Source organism: Zonotrichia albicollis, chromosome 4 (genome assembly GCF_047830755.1).
Source record: "Zonotrichia albicollis isolate bZonAlb1 chromosome 4, bZonAlb1.hap1, whole genome shotgun sequence".
Lineage (NCBI taxonomy): Eukaryota > Metazoa > Chordata > Aves > Passeriformes > Passerellidae > Zonotrichia > Zonotrichia albicollis.
In genome coordinates this window covers 54,990,006-54,996,899 of record NC_133822.1, presented here as the reverse complement: position 1 = coordinate 54,996,899, position 6,894 = coordinate 54,990,006, and positions in this window count along the sequence as shown.

Sequence of the window (6,894 nt, the reverse complement as noted above, 5' to 3'; positions counted from 1 at the left end):
CTATTACAGCCCCTTCCAGCAGCAGCAGCAGAGTGGACATGCCCATACACTGGCAGCAGGTCTGCATTTCAGATCAGGTGTTGAATTTCCTAAGTCAAATATTTTTATAATTTCCTATTTGTGTCTGTGTTTATACGTACAGCTATGTGTAAAGATATGCCTGTCCTGGTTAGGGCTGAATCAAATTTTTTAAAAATCTTAAACTTTTTGTGAGCAGTATGAGACAGCACAGCCTTTGTTTCTGTCAGTTCACTACAGAGGCCAGAGGAAATTCAGTTAAGAGAAAAATATTCCTTGTGCTTATATATCATCATGTATTAATCGTCTTCCTCCTGTTCCACAAATTGCTCTGGGCTGTACTGGTATACAAGGTATACATCAGCTGAGGATTTGTTTTTGAAATCCCTTTTGGGTTTGCACTCCAGCAGGGCCTGTGCCAGAGACTATCTCTGACAGCTCAGAAAAGATATGAACTGTAATTGATTGTGCCCCTGAGAGCTTTTCTTCCTGTTTGTCTGTGTGTGTGCATGAGAGAGAGAGGGAGAGGGAGAGAGAGACTGTCTTTTATCCTCTGCCAAAAGTGGCTTTAATCCAGCACTGAGATTTTCTTCTTCACTCATGTTCTGAAATGCTCAGCATTATGTGTTTTCAGGGTGGGATCAGAAAAACGCAGCTTTCAGAGAACATCTTGCTCCAGAAATTTCAGAAAAAAACCTTTTTCTTTAGTTGAGAGGCAAGGGAAGCAGCAGCAGTGATGACAGAGCTCCTTTTTGAAGACATGGAGAGAATGGCATTGCCACACCATGCCAGGCCTCTGCCCCCATGCTGAAGGACTCTGCCAGCAGAGCATGCCAGACCCTTCCAGGGCAGCTAGAGGGGTCACAGCTTGTCCCTCCTCTGCTCCTTACATCCCCTTCCCAAGTCCCTGTCCTGCTGTCTGGGATGCTGTGGTGTGGAGGACTGGGTTTCACCTCCAGCCTGCAGCCAGTGAGGTCAAGGCTGCTCTTTTCCCCAGGCTCTGATAGGAGGTGGAAGGACATGAACCACTTTCCCTGCTGCTGCATCATCAGCCCATCTTAATGCCTGTAAATCAGAATCATAGATTCATAGGACATCCCAGGCTGGAAGGAACCTGAAATGGTCATTTGATTCAATATTTAGTGGGAAAGGGAGATTATAGATGTAAGTAGCACCCTGATAAATCATATACTGAAGTTCTCTACCACATCCTGGAGAGGTTATTCCAATAAATGATTGCTCTCACTGAAATAATTCTTTCTGCATACCCAGATGAAACATCTCGGTGCCACTTGTACCTGGTGTCCCTTGTCTCCCTATGTGGCTCCTTGTGAAGAGAGAGACTCCATCCCCCTTGTAGCTGCCTTTTAAATATTGGAAGGTTATGGAGCTGCTCCTTCTGGAAGACATTCCAAAGAACATAAAAGATGGGAAATGTTTGGGAACAGCCAGAGTGGAGTGAGTGATGAACAGCCTGGTTGGTAATCTCATCTGTACTGAGGTGATTGGGAATCAGACAGGGGAAGAGTAGGACATGCTGTTTTCTTAGACTAAAGCAAGGCTTTCTACAGCATCCTTGGAGCCAAACTGGTGAGGCATGGGCAAGGCCCTTCAAGTGCAGGATATGTGGAAATTGATTCATTGGATGCTGACCAGCAGGGTTTGTTTGGTCCAGAGAAGAGATGTCTTTGGAGGGACCTTATTCCTGTCTGCAAAAATTTAATGGAGTCATAGAGAAGAAGAACCCATATTCTATTTGGAAGTGTGTAAGGCAGCAGGCATAAATTGCAACACAGCAAATTCCAATTAGATAGCAAGACAGAAATTTTTTCCTCAATGTGAAGATAGTCAAACACTGGTAGAGGATTTCCAGAGACTGTGAAATCTCCATTGTTGAAGATATTCAAAACTTAAATATCCAATTGGATCCTGAGCAACCTGATCTACTTGGCCTTCTAGTTGGAAAGCCAGCTAGGAACAAAAAGGACTCTCTGCATTTTGTGTGGTATTTTTCATTCCCATCTTAATTATTTCCCCCCTTCATTCTTTTATAGGGCCAAGAAGTAGCCCCTGTGGGGCCTGATTTTAAAAAAGAGTCATCTGTGGGTGTTTTCTCTTCTACAGTTACATTTCCCTTGCTTCTGCTAATGAAAAATCCCACAATGATTGTATTAAGTGTTCTTAAAGAAGTCTAAATAACTTTATAATCTTAAACATTTATAATCTTAAACCTTTATAATCTTAAAACCTTTATTAACCTACCTTATTCTGTTAAACCTGTGTTAAAATAGCTTGAAAGATGATTCTGTGTGAGCCTGATGAACTGTTTTCCATAAAGCCAGATCAAGTGGCACAGTTGATAGCACTGAGCTGCAAAGAGAACTTTTCATCAGTAACTAATGTTTAGCCCAGGATTGATGGCAAGCCCAGAAGCCTGTTTCAGATCACTGTATTTACGCCTTTAAAATAATGGCACACATTAAGGTCTTTCTTACAGGCCTCTGGAAATGTAAGCCAAAACTTTCCCAGCTGGATGCCAAAGCCTGCACATTTAAATAATGTTTGCAAAGACCATGAGAATGGCAGATGCTTAAAAATAGGGCATGTTTATTTATGTGTTGAACATGGGTTTTGGCATCTAGCTTCTTATATGAAAATTACACAAGTGTGAATAGCCCACTTCCAGACAAGCATGGTTATGCTTGTGATCATCTTTGCTCCTAAGCAAAAACATGCTAAGAGTGGGTGTGGACAGCAGGAACTCATGCAGCATGGTTGTGCCAGCAGGGCAGGGCAAGATTTCCTCCCCCATCAGGTTTCAAATGCATGAAATGCATCAAACAGCAGCAGAGGTGTGGAACGTACAACATGGGGATGCACCTGCGTGGGAATTTGCCACGGAGCATGTATGAGATGGAGATTATTGGCATTTGAAGAAAGTGATATGGAGATGCAGGTAGAGGGAGGGAGAATATCCCTTAAAATTAGATTTAAAATGGGAAAATGATAAGTCCTGCCAAGTCCTACTATGGTACTGGCGCTGAGGACAGGGCTGTCCCCAGGTTTAAACCACTGCACTCGCTGCCACTTACACTGCCATCAAAGTGTGCTTTTCCAGCTGGCTGCATTCCATCTCCCAGTCCAGGAGTTACATACTGCTAAAAAAAAAAAATCTGACTGAAACTCAGCGGTACTGTTAAAAATCATGAGCATATCACAATCAGCCTGTGTTGGTTGTGGCCAAAATCCATAGGAAAGAAATTCACAGCAAAAGTCTTTGCAGTGCAGAAGGTGGGAGGTGAGAGTTTGAAGGCGATCTAAGTGCACACCTCAGCAGGGATGATTTTCCTGTACAGGCTCATGTGGGTGCATCACGTCTGATAGTCAAACAAGACTGTTTGGAACAAGCTGAGCCTCTCTGCACACCCTGTTTTATCACAAAAGCTTTGGCTCCGGCATGCATAAATAATTTTAAAGTGGTACATCTGGCCAGAAATGGAATATATTTAGAGACCAAGTTCATACTTAAATCACCGAGAATTAGATGACTGAATACTTTTGAAAAATCTGGTCATGTGGCTTTCAAGTCACTGAAACGCCTCTGTAAGTCTCAGCCAAAGGATTAATCTGATCTTGTCACCTACTGATAGAAACTCACAGGTACAGCTAGGAATGTATTTTCCTCACAATCTTTTTCAGGTTCCTGAAGGGCTGGAACCATTCAGTCTGTTAAACTCAGCTCCCACGTTGACCAAAATAAAGAGCTGGTATTTACATTGTACCTTGAGAATGTAATTTTTATTGTTTCTAAAACAGTAGGACCCTGGGAAAAAACTGTTTCTAATACTGGACAATACTGTCACTCTTCAAAGACCAGCAGTTTGTAATGTGGAATGCATTCTCCATCTCTAGTACCCAGTCTGAGGGCACAACTATCAAGAGGAAAATTCTGCAGTTCAGGTCCCATTCAGTTCCTCTGCTTGGTTGCCCAAAGAAGCAACTACCCCAAACTGACCATAGTTAAATATAAAAAAAGGTCTAATAAAATATTTTGGTACTAAGTGCAAGGGAGAATGTTACCACCCATCCCTAGCACCTCACTTCTTGTAGCACCTCACTTCTTCCCCACAGTATTTGTTCCTGGTCTTGTCTCTGGAGAGCACTGCTCTTCAGTGGCTACCTTTCTTATGCCTAATGTACCATGCCACTTTTTCATGCTTTATTCAGAAATGAAGGAATTTATTGACCAAAACAAATTTATTGACCTCACACAAAAAAAAAAAAAATAAAAAAAAGTCATTGGAGGGGCTGGGAGGGCGGGCAAGGGGAGGGAAAGGAAGCAGTCTGGCAAAGGGACGGATCAGAAGAAATAAAAGTTTTCCCTCTCCACCATCCAGTGAACATTGTAATTCCTAATGTGGAAGGACTGAAACTTGGTATGTAGTCCTGAAAGTAATTTAAGATACAATCAACAAAGTACTTAAAAACAATGAAATCTGCCAAATGAGTAACCCATTAAAAAATGCCCAAAATATATTATATAAAGCAGACTTTAATGCCTCTGCACGGTAAGAAAATATTTGGAGTCGCTAAGACTGTACAGAGCACAAATCAAAATGATGTGTTATTAGAATTGTTTTGTCACCATCTTGTGGGACATTAGGGTAACATCTGGCTGGCTCCTGATTTCAGTTTGTGGGTTCCATGAGTGCTGAAGAAAATGGTGAGAAAGTGACTGCTCTAATATTACACTGGTGTTTTATAAGCACACCATGCTGCAAAATTTCAGATCACTTCAAGTGCACTTTAGGGCTCCTGCAGCTTTATTGTTCTGCTGAGCAAACTTTCCAATTTGCAGGTCAAATAATTCTCTCAAAGGGAGTATGCAGATCCTTATAAAAGTTAGCACAATAAAAGGGGGAGAGAAATCAGATTACTAATTTGAACAGCTATGTCTTCTCAGAGAATGTCTCTGTTTCAGCCATCTGATTTCAAATGGTTTCCTTAAGCCCTAATTTATTACTTCAAATTCAGAAACTGTGCCTAGTCTGAAGATGCTTGAGAAATATGCTCTCTCTCTCCATTGGTCCAAGCAGTTGCTGTCTGATGCAGATTTTTCTGGGTAAATGTGAACCAGATGTTTCCCAATCCTAATTTGTGAACTTCTGCCCCAGGTTTCTATGCTGAGGCAGTGCAAGAGAGCTGCTCAGCAGCAAAGGGCTGTCTGGGTAAGTGTGCTGTTCCAGACACCCTTCAGTGTTGGAGCACTTTTCTTCTTGTGCTTGGCCACCAAAACACAAATGTCTCTCTTTCTAGGGCCACTGAACAGCACCCAGCATAGCAAAATACATTTGTAGTGGGCAAACACACCATGCTGTGTGTTTCTAGGAGAGGTGCCAAGCCTGTGTGGGCTCATTATGGAAACTCCTCTGTGCCAGCTCTGCCCGTGGAAACCACCTCACAGGCTGCTGCTGCTGTGATAGCCAAGGACATCACATCTGAGAGGTCTGTGATAGAGAAATCTGAAATCAGATCATATTTCCCAACTATTAATAAAACTTCCCTTGAAATAAAAGTAGAGGATCTGGCATCACTTTGTGTTATTCAAAACCATGAAATCCCCTTCTCCCACAGTCTGCCAGACTCTTCTGCAACTTCTTAAAAATTTGAGATGTTTTCATCAAGTAAGCAACGTCCCCCTTCAAAATGCACCAAGGAAATTTAGTGTTCCAATTTAGCATTGCTGTTTATGAGAGGAGGGAATGCTGATATTGGCCCACCATGCACTGGAAATATATTAGCAGGAGTTTCTTCACTGTATTTACCCCACCTTTGCAGCAAATGTTTCTAGGAATGATGCTCTGGGGCCAAGGTGAAGGGTGTAAGCTGTATGTCAGAGGAACAAGGAGAATCTCTTTGCTGTCAGCCTCAGGTCTGTTCCTGGGCCACCAAATGAAACAGAGCTGGGACATTAGGTGACCTCTGTCTTTCTGGCTCTGGCATTAAATTATTGACACATTTCTTGGTGCTATTTTGGCCTCTACTGTTCTGTGGACTGTGTGTGGGTGCATTTTGGAGCAGCATGTGCCAGAGGCCCCCTGCAGCAAGCAGGGACCTTGGAGCAGGTATAGATCTATACCTATAGACATATGGAGATGAACTATGTGTGCTGTGTTGTGCTACTGCTTAGTAGGGCAGATGAGGCCATCCATGTAGATGGATGATGATGATGGCAAGAGTTGAGTTGATGCCTCACAAGACCTGTTCAATATTTATTGTCTGCATTGAGTCACATTTTCTTGTTAAGAAGAACCTTTGGCCCTAAATGCAGCTATGCAGAGAGCTGCAATGGGAAATCACCAGATCATTTCCCAGATTTTAACAGCATATTACCTTGTGTCTTTCATTGCTCAGTGTTTTACAGCCCCCCTGTCCCAAAGCCTCTGGGTATATAAAATAGACCACTGATGTCAGATGGAGCATCTTGTTATTAAAGTAAAATTACTTGTAAAATTTGTCACATGTAATAAATATTACAAGCAGTCTAGGATCCTAAACCACCCAATTTGAGATGTGAAGAAGGCATCTTTCATGTTTGATGTGCCTTTCTCTTTCCAATGAGCTGGAAGGCTGCTGGCTCCTGGCCTTCAGCAGGTCTGTCCTGCCTCCCACCTCACGGCCAAGCCCTCACGATGACAAAGAATCAGCACATTATCACTGGAGAAAGGACAGGGTCACTGAGCTGAGTGAGGATCGCTTCCCACATGAACAAGCAGGGATTTTATATATGCAAGGGGGATTCTTGGAAATATTCTGTAGTTCAGCAAATGGGATCATGCTTTTTTTTAGGCAGAAGATCTAGATTTGAGATTGTCA